General features: G+C 38.9%; 1 protein-coding gene across 7 annotated transcripts in view; it reads right to left on the reverse strand.

The window, feature by feature from the left end:
* ZBTB20 (zinc finger and BTB domain containing 20) overlaps positions 1 to 18,851 on the reverse strand; it is a 603,210-nt gene that overhangs the window by 533,392 nt on the left and 50,967 nt on the right. For all 7 annotated transcript variants that reach the window (XR_013346692.1, XM_077822434.1, XM_077822425.1 and 4 more), the window contains exon 2: positions 1,711 to 1,770. The gene's annotated coding sequence lies outside the window, so the exon portion shown is untranslated. The remainder of the gene's footprint in view (positions 1 to 1,710; positions 1,771 to 18,851) is intronic.

Raw genomic sequence — 18,851 nt, forward strand, 5'->3', positions numbered from 1 at the left:
AGGGTCTGGGAAGAATCCCCAGGGCAGGGGATTCAGGGTGTGGGCTCCTGCCAGGCGGTGCTTACCTCAGGCGGCTCCCGGTCGGTGATGTAGCGGGGCTAAAGCAGGCTCCCTGCCTGTCCTGGCTCTGCGCTGCTCCCGGAAGCAGTCACCATGTCCAGCCCCTAGGCGGAGGAGTAGCCAGGAGTGCACGCTGCCTGCGCCCACAGGCACTGCCCTCGCAGCTCTCATTGGCTGCAGAGGTGGCACTCAGAGCAGGGGCAGAGCGTGGAGCTTCCCTGATCTTACCTGCACCTAGGGGCCGCAGGGACATGACCGTCGCTTCTGGGAGCGGTGCTGACCGGAGCTGCCAGGGCCCCTTTTTGACTGAGTGTTCCGGTTGAAAACGGGATGCTTGGCAAACCTAGTCGGGGGGCGGGGGGGAAGGAAGCGGGTCTTCCCCCTATTTATGACTTTGTACAACAATGCAGTACCAGGCCACAGTCTGGCCCTTACTTCTAAAACAGTGGAAATTTATGCTGCAAATGCAAATTACAGCAGGGCAAAGGACTGATAATTTAAGAGAGATAAGATAGGTGAGGTAATATAGTTTATTGGACCAACTTCTGTTGGTGGAAGTGATAAGCTTTCAAGCTTCCCAGAGCTCTTCTTAAGGTCTGGGAAAGGTAACCAGAGTGTCACAGTTAACAGTATAGTTAACCAATTATACTTTTGAATATGCTCCTGAATTATCTATGCATTATTCTCTTGAATTTGTTATTGAAAATTATTTGAATAATTTGTAGTCTGTAATTCATTTGTGAGCAGACAATTACGAACACTTACATTCGAAAGACAAGATGTTTTGACTGGACAAATAAATCATGTTTCTGTTTTTGGACAGGATGAGTAGCTCTGAGCATCTTGTTTCAAGTGCAAATACTTATGAATGATCATTCAAAAGTTGCTTTCTGTGAATATTCTCTAATATTTGCTTAAAATATGTGTTTTCACAGACAGTCCTGCTTGTAAATTTGCTCACTCAAATATTTGTTAAAAGGGACAGGAACACAATCAAAGTCAGTCCTTTAGAAATTCAAATGAAAGTTTTTGGAAAATATTTCACCTCTACTAATTTACTTCAAGATGAATGATAGAAAATGCAAAACTACATTGTATTTACGAAGTTCACATTTTAGTAAGTAGGAAGATTATCAGTTTTTAATATTGCCAGTGCTTTGTTATACACAGTAGTAAAATGACTGAATATTTTAATTAGTTGTTTAGACCTTACTCACTACTCAGTTAGACAAAACTCTCACTGAAGGATTCTTGACTGAAAAAGGAGATGCAACATTTGTCTCACTGAATTAATAAAACTTAAATACATACATATATATTATTATTGCACCACGATCAATCTTTAGAAAATCCCACTGAGTTCCTAATATTTGTGAACTTGTATTTTGTAAATTATATATATTAATGTTTGTGGTGGTTTCCAATTTGTAATCTGTTCTTGCATAATTTCTGCCAAAATTTGCAGAAGTTTCCAAAAAGTTCTTGTAATTTTTTTATTCTCTTTCTCCTGCCCCAGCATCCCTCCTGTTCTTCAAAGTTCTCATTTTTGAGCTCTCTAAAAACCTCAGCCTGAGTGTGCTAGGTAAATGGCATTTTCAAGTAGATACAATGTGTACCTTTGAGTATCCAGAAAATGTTGCTTAATGTTACCTTTTCTCTTCCAACTCCAAAAGGGTTAAGAGCAGCTCCTAACACTTCTCTTTTATGCTGCTGTAAAGAAAAGAAATGCTTATATTTAGGGATTTACTCAGACAACACCTTGAGTTTTCATAACGTTCAGATGACTCAGTGTTCAGTTGGAGAAGTAGGTGGCTTACTGTGTATATATCAATATATATCCATCTGCTGGAATAAGACAAAACAAAGTCCTACACATTCACATTCAGCATGCAGGTGAAGAACATGTAAACAAGAAGCACTAGTAACGAAAACATCATACCACACATGTACTTTATAGGGAAAAAGTTGCACATGAATGTCATATTATGGAGGCATTCACAGAGACTCCAAGGCTACAAATCCCTTCATTTCGTCGTTAAAGTGGGGTTTTATCATCATTAGGGACAAAATAAATACTTGTTTTAACCAAAATTATACCACTTACTCTTGCCTTTCAGTAGCATTTTTGGGAAAAGTTACAAGTAAATACTTTTAATAGTTCCGGAGTTAAACATCACACATTTTCAAAATTGAAGAACTGGAGTCTAATGCTTTATAATTATACATATATAATTTATAAAAGACTTTGTTTTAACCTGGAAACTTTAAGATATCTAGATAGCATCAAAGTATTAGCACTACTTATCATAATGGCCAAAATTTTCAAAGCTGGGTGCCAAAAACTAGGGGTAGATTTTCAAAGGCACAAATGAGAATTACACACACAACTCCCAATGACTTGCAATGGGAGTTAGGTCCCTAACTAACCTTTGTGCCTTTGAAAATCTCCCCCCAAGTTCCTAAATCCATATTGAGGCACCTAAATAAAAGTGGCCCAATTTTCAGAGGTGCTCAGAACTCATCACTCCAAGCGAGGTAATAATTCTCCATTGCCCAAACACCTGAGACTCTTCAGATGAGTCCAATGGGGCTACTTAGCCTAGTATTACAGCCCTGCCATTTAGACGGTACTACATTCAAGTCCTGAGAATTTTTTTTTCTTAAGTTTTTGTTAGTAATAATCCTGCCAAAATTTTATGTCAGCAAAAATTCACACAGCCCCTGGAAAGAACCTTCAGTTAGGATGACCAGATAGCAACTGTGAAAAAACAGTACAGGGGGTGGGGGGTTAATAGGTGCCCAGATAAGAAAAGGTCCCCCAAAAAGGCACTGTCCCTATAAAAACAGGACATCTGGTCACCCTACCTTCAGTATGATATAGCTATAGCATTAGCACAAAGTTGAGTAGCCCCATTATGATTCACTGAAGAGTCTCTCATCCTTTTCGGAGGGAAAAATTAGGGGGAAGGGTTGGCAGGTCCAACACATGCACCGTACTAACAACCTGATTACAGCACTAGAGTTTTTCATCATGGTAGGAAGGCATGGGAACACACAACTAATTCCCAACAACTATAAAACAGTTATATTCATGGCCAGCTTATAAACAACATTAACCATGCAATTGCACACACAAAATGTGTAAAAATTCATACTGGACATTCCAACTGCAACCTTAACTCTGGCTGGATCCTAACTGCTCAAACTTTGAAAAGGTTTGGATCTAGATCTGGATCTCAACTTTTCATCTCTGTTCCATCAGCAGCTGAAACATCATATAACTACAAAAGTGATGTGTTACGTTTGTGGACAGAGTTAAGGCTGGTATTAGACTCTGCTGTATGAATTTTCTCATAAACAGATGGAGTATTACAGTCTTTACTTACACTATATCTTAACTGATCAATGTTTATAATATATTAATGGTAAACATTCTTGCTATATAGTTTTTGTAATTGCTATTTTAATTGACAACCTAGGTTTACATTAACAAAACTTTATGTTTGTGATGAACACTGAGTATTCAAGATGCTGAGACAAAAAGTCCTACTGAAATTGCAAGGAGTTCAGAGTCATAAGCCATTGGCTAGATTTTCAGTGCCAGCCCTAACTTGTGAAATTTTTTTTTTTTACCCACAATTAATGTTTCCCATATTTCTGTGCCCACAGTTAATTGCTGGTACAAATCTTACCGTTTGGATACCTCAGTATCTAATAGCACCCACAAAATGTTAAATGGGGATGCAAAAAGGTGAGTGCTATTTAGGGGATCAGGCTGAGTCTCCTTTCAAAATCAAGTCCCACATAGTAATCAAAAGTTAATTTTCAGTAGATTTTGCAATACTCTCTCATGTTTGACTTACTATTTCCAGGTTGCAAGGCATTAATGATCCCCATATAGGCACCAAGCAGGCAAACACACAGCCTCTGTAATTTGCTGGAAATGAATGTATTTACAAGAACAAACTCAATAAACTGAACTCACTGATTTCTAAAATAATTAACGTATTGAAGCGAGATACACCCAAACACAGGAGGCACACAAGGTACCCAAGCACATCCCTAAACAGTCAATGTTCTATAACAAAACAGAGATCAATTAATCTAAGCAAGTTATATATTGATATAGTCCATATAGGTAACAGTAACATACTGTGTTAAACTGAATTTATCACCCACAAGCAGTAACAGACTACATGTTTGTTATATTTCATTGCTTCCTTTTCATACTAATTCCAAAATAAGTTGAGTGGCATAATTGATATCAACCATAAATGGTAAATGCTTGTGACCTTTACTTACAGTACTGATAAAAAGTTTATTCAATGAACTGCAATCTGACCAAGAGAGACTGAGATAAGCTTAACCTTTCAGTTCAAGAACGTCTGTGTTATTTATGTTTGCCCTAGAGTTTACTGAGATTTCAGCATGACTGAAATGGGGTAGAACCCCAGAGCATGGTAATTGGGGATTCTTCTCTCCCTTTAAGATTCTGTATTCAGTAGCGTATACAATTTCCAATTATATTTGTATCACTTCAGCACAATTCTTCACCTAGCAAACACAGTCATCACACATGCAAACCATTTTATTCAGTGCTTTGGGGGGAAACGCTATTGATCATGGTAAGAACACAGGAACCAAAAGGATTTCAGCCAATGATTCACTGTGTGACCACAAGCAAATCACTTGGCTCTTCTCACACATCAGTCAACCCAACATGACTATTAGGTAAAAGGAAGACTTTGCCAAAAGGGAGTATACATCAGAGTTAAGACCTTTCTTTTCAAAAGAGATGTTTGTGTGAATTTAGTACTCATGCAGCTTTGGAGTTGAAATCCTCTAGCTTGAGAACAGATATAGTACACATTTCCTAACATAGGCTCACCACTATGCCTCAACTTTTCACTGGAGAGACCACTTTCAGTGGTTAGACTGTGGACTAGTTAAGTCTCAATGGCTGATACAGCCTCTTTTATGGGGCTACAAACTACAGGCCAATTATTACCAACCGTGGTGATGTTTTTTTGGTATGGACACTTGTCCACTGAGAAATAGACTGAGATCCATCTAACTCATTTCAGGAGTTAAGCTTTTCTGACTAAATAAAATTTAAAATAGACTATCAAATGGCTAATGTGAATCTACCATGTTCAATGGTAGCATCTGGAGAATTTCAACAAGTAGACTGCCAAACGTAGACTTGACCTGCTGAGTACAAGACAATTAACTATTGAATCTGAATTTGGCTCAGCTGCAAGAGAGGAAGTTTGGTATGCTTACATATGAAGTTTAAAGGAACAATACTCAGCATTACAAGTCTGTCCTCAGCAATTTCTTAGGAAACAGGCCATTCAGTTCCCTGTGCCAGTCTAAATTCCAACTGAAAAAGCCTGTTTGTCCATATCCTTCTTGGGGAAAGCCTTATGTCAATTGTCTGGCCAGAGGACCAAAAAAACCCAAACCTGTTAAAACACCAGCCCCATGATGGCGGAAGAGAATCAGAGAATACTTGCAGTGTCCACCATACTACCCAACCATTATCTTTACATACTGAATCTTTAATTAAATTTAAAAGGAAAAACAGAGTCTGAAACATGAGACCTGAAATGTGTTTATGTTATATTAGCAAGGTAGGAAGGAAGCCCTGGAAAGAGGCACCAGTTGCAATATATGTTTCTTTAGAGGAAAGTACCAATGCAGATAGGTAAATAAATCATATCATACTACGATAACATATGAAGACCTCAACTGTCAACAAAATCAGACTGTTAATTCTGACATTAACATTTTTTAAAATCTTTGGTTTTTAATGTACAGTTCAAAGATCACTCTCACAATTCAGCAGCTTTGTCTTTTAAGGCCAATTACTCCAAATGGCTTTTCTCACAACAGAGTGCTTTCTCTCAGCTTTGGGAAAGGTGAGTGAAAACTACCAAGTGATATCTTCCTCTGCCAAGACCAAATGAACAGTTTGAAAGATTCAATTGATTGATTTTGTTTTGGCACATCAGGACTTAATGGTGGGGTGGACAGCTGCCCGGCAGGGGGAAACAAACAACATATAAAACAAACCTCTTTCTTTTGTCAGGATGAAGAAGAAGGGTACCAAATGGCTCACAGGTTTAGTAGCAGTCTGTAGGAGTTTCCCTCTCAAAGTTACAGTTTCAAATCTAGTCTATGTCAACAATGATTCAATGTAATAAGATGCTGTGCACAAAATTACTTGAATGCTGATCTCAGTCTATTTCTTAGTAGTTAAGTATTCACCTTCTAATAACAAATCAGCACTATTTGGCCTGATCATTTCTAATGACAGCAAAGATGCCAAGCATTGCATGGGCCATGTGGAAGAAACTATCTTCCACTGCAGGGTCTGGCTCCTCAAGGGACAGTATCAAATACGTTGGTAATGGAAGCATATCTTGACATTGGCCTGTTGTGTTGACAAGGAGGATTTTAGACTTCAGAGATGGCAACCTAGCACCTTTCACCAAGATGCAATTTAGACAAGAAAGGACACAGAATACTTCTGTTACTGCAAACTTGAATCCCATCTCCAATATTGGACAAGATTAAATCTTCTCAGTCATTTTCTTTGCTTGAGCTAAACCTGCCTCCACTCAAAAAGAGACTCCCTGTTAATAAAAACCTAATTACAATTTTACCTCATAACAAAGAAAGCTTCCTTTATCCTTAGTCACTATCATTGAATATCCTGAGTCAAAGCTGGTGCTCCTTCCTTGAAATCTTTATGAACCATAAGAAAATTTCTCTCAGAGCACCATGTACAGTAGGGGCTGCTCTAGTGAAAGGAGAGAGCAAGGGTTCTTGATCGAACTAACCTCTCCCCATTCTCTCCAGCTAGGATGTTTCTCCACACACACTGGTTTATTGTGTGGCTTTGTGTATCCCCTTTTCTCTATCTCCCTCTTGGCAGAAGCTTCTTTAACTTAAAAATCAGCCCACATGAACCAAATAAAATAAATAAAATAAAAACTCGATGTCTATAAGAAATACACAGTCTAACCTGCTTAATTATTAACAGGTAAACACAACACATCCTGAATTATTTACTTAATCTTTTTCAGCTACAAACCTCAGACTTTTAGAGCATGAAATACGTGCTTTCTTTAAGGACAAAAACCAGTTTCTTTATACAGCATTTTTTAGAAGGAATACAGGCCTCTTGTTAACCCCATGCTGCCACCCTCCAAGTAGTACCACTATGGAGTATTAAAGCATGGGACTAAAAGTCAATCTGTATTCCAGACTTTGCAAGTGAATCAGCTCTTTGCTCCTGCCTAGTAACTCTGAGTGAAAACGTGATTCCTGTGAGGTTTATATGCACTGTTTCTTTAAATCTGCAGCAAGAAGCACGGCAGGAGGGGGAGCTGGTGAAGGTGACAGAAGTTCTACAAATGAAACAGAGAAAGAGAGTAGCTTTAGGGACAACCCTGTTTTCTTTATTCTAGTAAAGTTTCTTGTTCAATGTTAGAAGAAGTAGCTCTTTCTGCCATATGGCAATGCTTACTGATCTCACTACTACAAACGAATGAGTTGTATCTACTTTATCTTGGTTCATCTTCATCTTCTACAGCTTAGTCATTCTTGTTCTTAAGCCTACTGCAAGAAACTTCTTGTTGGCACCTTAAGCAAAAAAGTCAACATCATATATCCCTCAGGATCAGATCAGGCAATCTGCTAGGACTGACCTCCAGCAGTCTACCATGAGGTTCTGATGGAATACAGTATACTGATATGTTGTGAGAGCATATGGGAAATTAGGTGGGTAACAACATCATTCCTGAAAATGGGACTGTGCATTGATTGCTGAGGATAGACTGTACCCTTTAAGCTCTTCTGTGTTCAAATCTCAAAGCAATTTTTTCTCCTCTCTAGCAGACCATGCCATCACACATCCGGTTGCCTTTACAGATGGGCCCAGATCATAGTAAACAGATAAATCATTATAACTCAACAAATGCGCTTCTGACTGGCAGGAGGCCTTTCCCAGCTACCCTTTCAATGGAAGAGATGGCATGACACCTCCTCCTTGCCTTAGTCCAACAAAATACATATGCATACAAACTGAAGATACGCAGTAAATCATGCAAAAGGCAAGTAATGCCAAAACTTGCCCCTGAACCTTAACTCTGTCTCTCCTTTATGATATATCTTTATGATATAACTTTAATAATACGATCACATGCTACTTCTTAAAAAACATTTTACCACATTTAGACATACATAGTATTTTGTAATATTTTTATTCTTTTCTACTTATTTAATTGTTATAATGATCCAGCATGATTTTATTGTCTCACACTTGTTATATGACGAGGTTTCTTCTCTCTTTGTATTTTAATAATTTTTTCAATACTCTTGCACTATACATTTTTATTCCAACCACAGCCTTCCTTAGGTGCAATTCAGGGGATGAGCCAGTTAATTACAGACCCAACTTAGCTGCTATTTTAGGTGGCCTACATATGCTAGCAAAATTTTATTCTCACTTTATGCTTTATGTTTAATATTTAGTATGTTGTATAAGAATAGTTTACTGTATACTTCTCATATAAATTGAATTATGTTTGATACTCACAGAGTAATAACATTTGCTACACATATATCTAAAACTGCAGAAAAAAAATGATAGGATATACTGCAGATATTTGAGAAATGCTATGTAATTATTTAGTTAGGGACCATGTTATATTTCATAGGCCCAAGTGGGGCAGAGTTAAGGTTATACAAGCAATTTTAACAGTAGCTTTTTTTTTTTATACTTTCAACCACAAACCCTCTCCTCTGAACCTTTCATGCTGTCTAGCTGAGAAAGGGACAAAGTATATTTTCTCATTGCAGAGATCTTAAGATTCAAAGGAACTTCATTCTCTGCACCTAACAAAACACACAGCAGATTTCCCCTAATGCTTTTGCATCTCAACAGACTGAGAGGAATGGAGGCCCTTGACTTAAGACCACTTAAAGCCATTTAAGGTAGCCACAGGCTGATGTGTAATGAAACCTTCCTTAATGTAAACGAGGAAACTTAGCTGAAAAAAAGACAGTAAAAAATATCCTGTGCATGAGGAGCATGTAATTTCAAAAGGGTCAGAAATCAGCCAAATCAAAACCAAACTTCCCCAGAATATTCAAAAAGCACTTCAGTGAGGACTATCTCCATGCCAAATTCCAACTACCTATCCCCAGCCATTTTGGATGTAAAGCTGTTCAAAAATGACTCCACAATATTTTTTCTTTATTATGAGAAAATATATTATTTTCCACTCTCCTCGTACTTAAAAAAAATGGCTGAATTAGGTACAAACTGACAGACAACTCTGAGGTCCACAGGGACAAGGACATTCTGTAGTTCTGTCTCACTAACGACTGAACTCAGTGGGACAAAATCATCCATGATGTGATTCCTCTGATTTATGGAATTATACCAGGAATATATTTGGCCAAATATCTGCATTAGAATCTTTTTTGTTTCTGAAATGACCGAGCCATTATGGGTTGAAGAGACAGCACCTTCTACCACCCACTTTTGATTTGGAAAGGGTACACTAAGTGACTGTTTCTCTGAAGCCGGAAAAAAGGCAGATAACCTTTGACTTCTAGCAAATGCCTCACTCACATTTCTCTATAAACTCTTGTTTTTCTGAGATTCTCTTGAGGCAGGTAAATATTCACTGTGGGGGAAAGACAGTCTCAGTAAAATTCTGGGTTGAGTCCTGTCCTGGTTCTGAAACCCAAGGCATCTCAGTTAAGAAAGTTGATGCCATTCATAGAGAAGGCCTTGCTAGCATCCATGATGCTTTAGATTTTTATATTTCGAAAGCCATAACTTGTCAACAGACTTATAAATCCTTTTACAATGAGTTGTGCAGCTGAGCTAGAGGTTCAAGCTTTAGCAAACGGCAGCCTTGTCTTCTTGCAAAACTGGGTGATCACAGCAACAGCAATGGCTTTTTCTCAGGGTAAGGGTATTTGTGTACCATTTTACAAAAGGAATCTAATTGTTTATTACAATCCCTGACAAATCTCAGTCCCAAAGCTTTTCTCATTAACTGCAGTGGATGCTTGTCAAGTGACATGCAAACCATTGTTTTAATTAAGGGTGGCGGGGAATGGAGGGAGAGAGGGAGAGAGAGAGAGAGAGAGAGAGAGAGAGAGAGAGAGAGAAACAATTTCATGTTCTTTTTCTTCCCCAAGTACTTTTCTGAATTTTTCAAAAATATTCCAACATGTGCACGCACATATAACATTTAAATGGCATATACTAAAATTACAATAAAGGATTTCTGATAACATTTCCTCTAGGAAAAAGAATCTACAAAACCTCTCTGAAAATACATCTTTTCCACTTACATTCAGAGGGGACCATTAAAAATTCAATGTTTGCCACTCTGCAGTGACTGAACCACTGCAATGGGTTTCTCTTAAGGTAAGTACAGGAAAATACCACAGTTAATGCAGGTCCCTGGCACAGTGAATTTTGAATATTCAGTGGCATCCAGCATAGAAATAAATGTTGTCATGATTTGAGTTGCTTCTCTTTCTTTTATTAATTCCTTGTAACAATACAATTTATTTATTTTTGATATCATGAAAGGGTAAAAATCAGTATACACAAACGAAGTAACAAGAATGAGCACAAACCCAATGCAATATATTAAAATAATTAATGCCCGTATAAAAATAGCAATTGTGATAATCAACATCAATTCCTGGACAATCAAGTCAGTGGGATATTTTAGAATATTAACATTCATTTAACATTTCATCCAGTTTTAAGGACATAGGGATGACTGGTTTATTAACACCATCATTCAGTTCAAAGACGGATGAAGTGTGCCCAGATAGTGAAATATTGCTTATTTTTATTATGTTGCAAGCTAGTAAATTTCTCCATGGCAAGAATGTCCCATATTTTTTTGAACCAATATCACAAAGTGTATAGAGATTCAAGCTATGAAGGAAACAACCCAAAAAGAGGATTTACTTTTTCAGGTTAGGATTCCTTGTCAGCACTCAGCAGAGCCATGGATATTTTATTGGGTCAAAGTCATCTTTGCAGGGTAACACTACTGAAGTCAATGAATTTACACCAGGATGAATTTAGCCCATTCCAATGAATGTTATAACATATTATTTTAAATTAACAACTTGTTAGTGTAAATATTTTCTTACATAAAGAAGTCTGTTTTCTTAGGGAATAGCCACAAAAACATGAACTTTGGATCTCCTGGATATTTTTTATTGTTGCTTTAATTCTATATATATACTTGTGATCCAAAATGTTAATATTTTCCTGCAACTTCATACATATATATATATATATATATATGACTTTCACCGATTTATATTTAAAACAGTTTAATGGATTGACTAGCTTTATATCCTTTTAGACTAACCAGAGGTAGATACGGTTTCTGAACTGTATCATGTTATACTATATTTTCAGAATATACATTATTATAATTATTAATTATTTGTATTGCAGTAGCATGTAGGGGCACCAAGTGAGCTCAGGACCGCAGTGTGCTATGCACTGCATAAATACATAGTGGGAGACAGTCCCCAAGAACATACAGCCTAAATAGACTGGAGAGACAAATAGTGAGAGAAAAGGAGTTCCATTAACACTTCCAGAGGGGAAACTCAGACAAAGAGATTATGTTTCTTGTGCAAGGTCAAACAGGAAGTCTGTGGCACAATGGAAATTTGAAATTACGTCAGGTCTACACTACAGAAATATATTGGTTGAAAAATCCACACCCCGAGTGACGTTGTTATATTGACTTAACACCCCCCGCCCCCCCGGGTAGACAGCACTATGTTGACGGGAGTGCTTCTCCCATTGACATAACTGACCTTCCGTAGAAGTGGTAGCTAACTTCGCCCACGGAAGAAGCTCTCCCTTCTTCACTTAAGCGCTGCAGTGGTACAGCTGCTCTGATACAGCATTTTAAGTGAAGACCTGCCCTTAGATCTCCTAAGTCCCAGTTCAGCTCCTTAACAAGGCCATCCTTCTTTCTGATTAATTAATACAAACACGCTTCACGGGAATTCCTGTGATAAATCTCTGTCCCCATCAGTTTTCATTTCTAAACATAATATTTCACCTTTATATAAAGACTTTCATCAGGGATCTCAAAGCACCTTGTAAGTTTGAATGAAGCCTCACAAGATGCCTATGGAAGTAGGCATGTGCTATCCCCTTTTTATAAATTATGAAAAAAGCAGAGACATGAAGAGACTTGCCTGAGGTAACAGCACAACAGCAAGCAGTGGTGAGACCATGAGCCCCGACTTCCATCAGATAACCATCAGACATCCAGTGCTACTTCACCTATTCCCAATGTACAAATCTCTAATTCTGACTGTGGCAAAATATCTTTAACTTCAGCCCCCAAACAGTCTTTCAAGCTGTAAGAACTTTGAGACAGGCACTCTAGGTTTGTACAGCACTTAGCACAAAGAGGCCTCAATATGGTTGAGTCCGTGAGGTTCAACCCCAATATAAAATGATAAACGCAAAAAACAATTCACAGCAAATCCTAAAGAAAATTTATAAAAATCAGCTACCAGACAGTGCTCTCAAATTTTACTATTCCACAAAGGAAATAACTGGGAGTCCTAGTAAAAATAAACTTGGCTGGGACTGAAATGTCTTTTCAGAATAATGGGAAATGTTTGGATCACTGTTTGTGGGAACACAAAGATCAGGCATCTGCAGAGTTCAGAAAATGCTTCACTCTCAGATAGACTTGAAAGAGGTGAAAATTACAGTATTCAACTGCATAACAGGGATTGAGAGTGCAGAACTCATTGTGAAAGTAACATTTCAAACTGCCCCTCCAAAGAGAAGATTAACACAAAACTAAAAAGATACTCTCATCTTACTAAAACAGGACAACATGCATGAAAGATACCAGCACGTACAACAAGAGAATGAGCTGCTCCAGAAGATTCCATTCTAAGTATATAATACTACATAATACATGTTAGTGCTGTTGCCACATACGTCATGAGAAAGATTTCCCTAAAAAGCACGGGTTACTGATGAAGTCACATAATGGGACACTGGAGCTTTCACTCACAGTTAGTCACTTTCTCAGTCCTAAAAGGGATTAATTTCTCCCTTCAGACATGAACAAATGATGATTCCTGAAATGCCAAATATTGAGTGTAAGTGCAATCTTCTTCGCTCAGTTACTGGCAAAAAGCATCAGTGAAGTACATGCAGAAAGAATTCAGGTCCTGATTTAGAATGCAGCAGTGAAGTGTACTGCATTAAGTTCAAGCTTATATGCTTCATCATAACCCTAGGTTTCAAAGTAGCAGCGTGTTAGTTTGTATTCGCAAAAAGAAAAGGAGTACTAGTGGCACCTTAGAGACTAATCAATTTATTTGAGCCATAAGCTTTCGTGAGCCACAGCTCACTTCATCGGATGCACTCCTTTTCTTTTATCATAACCCTACCAATTAGAGTTGAGCCAGCTGCTAGAAACACCACTCTTCGACTCACATGATTATCTCTTATATCGTGTCTCTCTGTTTATGGTCAAAGTCGTATGTCCGGGGTTCCCAAGCCATGTTCATAGCGTTGTTCATGTCACAGTAGAGAAGCATCAGAGGTATGGAAGTAGTTAAAGACATCCTCCATCCCTGCTCCCGGGCTTATGGTGAGAGGAGTCTAACCACACTCCTCTGGCACAATTAGGATGACCAGGTGTCTGGTTTTCAACCAGAACACCTGGTTGAAAGGGATCCTGGCGGCTCCCGTCAGCACCGCCAATGCTCCCCACCCTGAGAGCACCGGCTGAGCACACCCATTGGCCGGGAACCAATGGGTGTGCTGGGGTAGTGGTGCCTGCGGGCGAGAGCAGTGTGCACAGACCCTCCTGCTCCCCCCGCCTACTGGTGCCGGATCTGCTGGCTGCTTCTGGCACATATGCAACACAATGTCAAGACAGGCAGGCAGCCTGCCTTAGCCCCCCCCACTGTGCCGCTGACCAGGAGCCGCTCGAGGTAAGCCTGAGTCCCAACCCCTGCCCCAGCCCTCAGCCCCCCCCAAACCTGGAGCCCCCTCCTGTACTCCAAAGCCCTCATCCCCAGCCCCCACTCCAGAGCTCGCACCCCCAGCTGGAGTCCTCACCCCTTCCCGCACCCCAAGCCCCTGCCCCGTGAAAGTGACTGAGGGTGGGGGGAAAGCGAGCCACCGAGAGAGGGGGAATGTAGTGGGGGGGGTGGGGCCTCGGGGAAGGGGCGAGGCTAGGGTGTTCGGTTTTGTGCGATTAGACAGATGGCAACCCTAGGCACAATGGAACTCTCTAAAATAAGGGGGAGGCTTGTCTGTGGAGGAGACAGAATGTTCCCTGGGGCCAGTCCGAGACTGTGGAATGAACTCCCCCAAGAACTAAATACCATCACAAACCTCACCACCTTTTGCTCTAAATGCACGGCACATTTGTTTGACCTTGCCCTGTTTAACATAAATACAGAGTAACAACTATTTAAAAAAACTAAATAAATAACCCTACCAAAACCTGACACTCCACAGCACATCCTTCTCCCACTGGGGAGATGATGACAGAACAAATAACACGTGACAGATATTAGTCACATTGCTTAATGCACTACCGCAAGGCACTCAGTTACTAAGGTGATAAGCGCAGTATATGAACCTACAGGGCTGATGGGGAAGAGAGGGAGGACAATTGTACTGGGGGCTAATGTTGAGGGGGTCCCCCAAAACGGCTTTATAAATATCCCCAGAAATAGAGCTCCAGCAAACATGATGTACCAGGGCCCGAAAATAATTACATTTCTCTTGATGGGCCTACAAACCTATATACAGTAGAACAGAATTTCCCTCTCACTCTCCCTTGTGCGCAGCTCATTAACACAGGCTGAGATCATGGGACCAGAATTTGCCACTAAGTGCATGAGGTGCTCTAGTCTAACACAGGGACACTCTCATACATTGACCTCCTAATAATTCCCACTTCAGTTGCCAATTTGTCAGTGGTAATTTTCTATAGTGCCGAAAATTCTATCAAGATAAGGAGTTCTGGCTAGCTGGCAACTGCCATAGATCCTCAAAATCACCTTCTCCGACCACTCCTTTACTCCTTTTCACATCATGGTAGTTACAAACAATGACGAAAATCAGAATCTGAGCAGGTCACATTCTAATAGTTTTGTCCAAGTGATGTCTGCATCAGCACCATAACACAGGGAACTTTCCCATTCAGGCATGCGCAGAGAAGCAAGACCTACAGCATACACAGGAATTCTGTGTATTTGTTAACTGTTTATTTTTAAGTGTTTAAGGGGAGGAAGAGAACTTCTTAAACGCTGAACTTTCTACTTTTGCTAATAATTGCCAAGTTATTTAAATATTAACTTTATTTAATTATTAATTAATACAACAACATTAAATTTATTTACAATGCATTTTTTCTTTTGGTTTTTGTTTTCGGATTGGACAGAGTGAGGGAGTAGGGCATTCAAATAAAATAAAACATTACTTGATAGAAAGCTATAGACTATGTTGTATTTATCTGAGAATAACATCTATTATTTAGCTTGGAGCAAAGGTTAAACAGTCTCTTTCAAATAGCAGATTTTTTAGAAGTACAGCATGCCCCTGATACACCCAAATAGCTCTGTTTTTAAAAGGGGAATCTGTATTAGGCAATTTTTAAAACGTGAATTACAGTATGTACCAGAGATAATTGCTTGACTGTTTACTTATCAGTTATTATAGAATCAGATTCTTCTACCAACAGACAAGGTGGAATTTGTTTGAGAGAGAGATTTTTTACATTACATTTCAATTTTAACACAGAATGGGTTTTTTAGGTCTGGACACCTGACAAATAAGGGGCTATCAACAGAAGACAGTTAACAATGATAACATAACATAACACTACCGCCTTCCATCACAGGATCTCAAAGCACTTTTATTAAGGCTGGCATAATTCTGATTTTACAAATCGGGAAAATGAGACAGAGAGGTGAAAAGAGACAGCGATGGAAAAATTAGGCATCCTAACTCCCAGTCTGTGCTTAGACCACTACATTGCTCTTCTTGAGTGAATGGCATTTTGGGCCAATTTTTGACAATATAAATTCCTGTATTTTTAAAAAAAGACCCTCTTGCATGCACAACTGCACACCCACATTTTTGGGAGCAATAGCATGACTACAATCATACATTCCAGTATTTATGCATATAGACGATCATGAAGACCCTGAAAACACTATTTGTATGCATAATTTCAACAATTTGGGGGTCTGATGTATAAAGCCTTAAATGTTTTGGATCCTGCTATACAGGAGACTCCCTCCAAACACATACATACCCAATGTGATACCACAGCATTTCCAGGTCAGTTGGAGCCCCATCAATTTAAATGAGCAGGAGATGATGGCAAGATGCTCACTGGAAAGGGTTCTCAACTCTTGAACTCGCTCACACTGACAAAGTCCAGATTTGTTAATGTTCCAGATATGCTGCAAAATCCATCTTTTCTCTTGGGATTTCAATGGGAGGGGAGATGAGGAAGGGTTTAGTTGTTGGATGAAGGCAAGTAAACGGATTATTATTCTCAACCGTGGTTATTTTAATTATTGTGGGATTATTATCCTATTGTATGATCCTATGTAGCCATTTGCTTTGTGTTTCCTGTGTCTATTCGTAATCTAATTCATAACTGTTGTATTTTAAATTACTGTAGGGCACCTAGCACTTCAGACAGGTGCACTGTAAATTAGGAATAAAAATCAATATAAAATTACATGTGTAAAGCTTATTTGAATACACTTTTGTGCATGGATTGGGCTTCTACCCACTGAGAAACAGTCTTTAAAATCAGATATCAGTAGAGAAAGATATTTAGAGAAATGATATTTAATATATAATTTGCAATTTGTGTATTCCAGATACACTTCATAATGAACATGGCCAAACACTGAGGACCAAGAGAGGAACAAACCTTTTGTGTTGATGCAAAATTTGAGTGGTAGGGAAAAATACAACAGAAGACAAGGGTTTCCTCTCATAATGCAGTGTAAATGAAAAAAAACATGGATACAAAAGAGTAGAAACAAGAAAGGTAATATACAAAACCTACATTCAGCCCTCTGTTATTGCCAGGGTCAAAACAGGGGCACATATCTTTACTGCAACCAGATCATTATAAGAATAAATTGTAGTAGCCCCTAGAAAAAAAATAACAATATCAGTGGCTTACTTATATGCCAAATAATAAAACCCTACAAAGTTTGGGAAGCAGTGTAGAGGAGTGGCAAGCTGTTTTGCAGGACACAGAGGGCCTGATTCTGATTCCAGAAATATGGACTGCCTTTGACTTCAATGGGAACATCAGTGGGTTCATAGATTTGCCACAGTAAATCAGATTTCCATTTAAGGCTCAAATCTTAAACTGTGCTGTGGCAGAAAAGCCAAAGAACAGACCAAAATTTAATGTGGTGGAAATGCTTCTGCTTGGATTTGATGCTGCAACTGCATCTGTACATCTGCCCCTCACAAACCAGACACTTAGATGTCTATAGATACTTATGCGGATTATTAAATGGCCTGTTAGTAGTAGAGGTGGATTCAGGACACTGCCACATCTGTATATGCAATTGGACTCTGACATTTTATTTGGATACTTAAAGCATTAACGTTATTGAATCCTGTAGACCTATATTAACAAGTTTGATTTAACAGATGGGAGCATTTTAAAAAAATATATTAACAGCTTATCTGAGAGCCAGTGTACCAGAGACAGTCCTTTATATAGACAGACATTGCAAAGAAGTATACCAACTTTACTGTGTGCTCCATCAAACACATAACAGCATAAAGAGAGCACTTTATATAGTGAAGGATTACAGTGAACTTAAAAGGTAATTGATATCTCCAGATTTTCTTGTTTCCATCATTAATTTCAAATAGGACTGTTCCAATTTGGCCTATTATATTCCTCCTCTAGTGCTCTGTTCCCAGACTTCTTTCCCCAAAAATTTAAGAGCAGAATTTGCCATCTACTAGCCTGGGTTGCTAATTTGTTCTAAATCTGACTGTAGCTAACTGCAATGCTTCTTAGTGTGTGTCCTTGAGTTTGCCATCATGCTGTCATTTTCCAAGCTCTGAAACAGCTTTCACAGCATTTAACAAAATATTGTGGAACATTTTTAGAACAATCAACTTCACAGAACCTTTCTTATTGGCTGTCCACAAATGGGATTATATGTGTAAATACAAGTTATGAACCTTTTCCTTAAAAATAAAATTCCCAGTAGCAATGAGACACACCATGCAATGTATTTCTTGGGTGAAAGGGGCTTGACTATTCTGGGTGGTTCATCCACTTCATCTTCTGCCTTGTCCAACATATGCAAGTGTGTCTCTGATTAAAATTATTACAAACATTTAATTCTCCAGTTTCACCATTTCCCCACTGCATTTCTTCCTTACCACATTGGAAACTGCTAGCAACAGCTGTGTTTCACTACAGTTGTTTCTAGCATGATTTCTGCAATGCAGCAATATGGACACAAAGGGTGCTCCGTGTCCTCGAGTGGTAGTTCTAATTACAGTACTTTTCAGTACAGGAAATTACCTGTTGGATGGCACCACCTAGAATCCTTAACAGGAAGTTAAATGCACCTGTATTTGTGGAGTGAAACTTGAAGCCTGGTGGATTGTTAGCAGCAAACTACAAGGTCTCAGTCTTGATTTACAATAAAAAACCCACAAA

This window comes from Eretmochelys imbricata, chromosome 1 (genome assembly GCF_965152235.1).
Source record: "Eretmochelys imbricata isolate rEreImb1 chromosome 1, rEreImb1.hap1, whole genome shotgun sequence".
Classification (NCBI taxonomy): domain Eukaryota; kingdom Metazoa; phylum Chordata; order Testudines; family Cheloniidae; genus Eretmochelys; species Eretmochelys imbricata.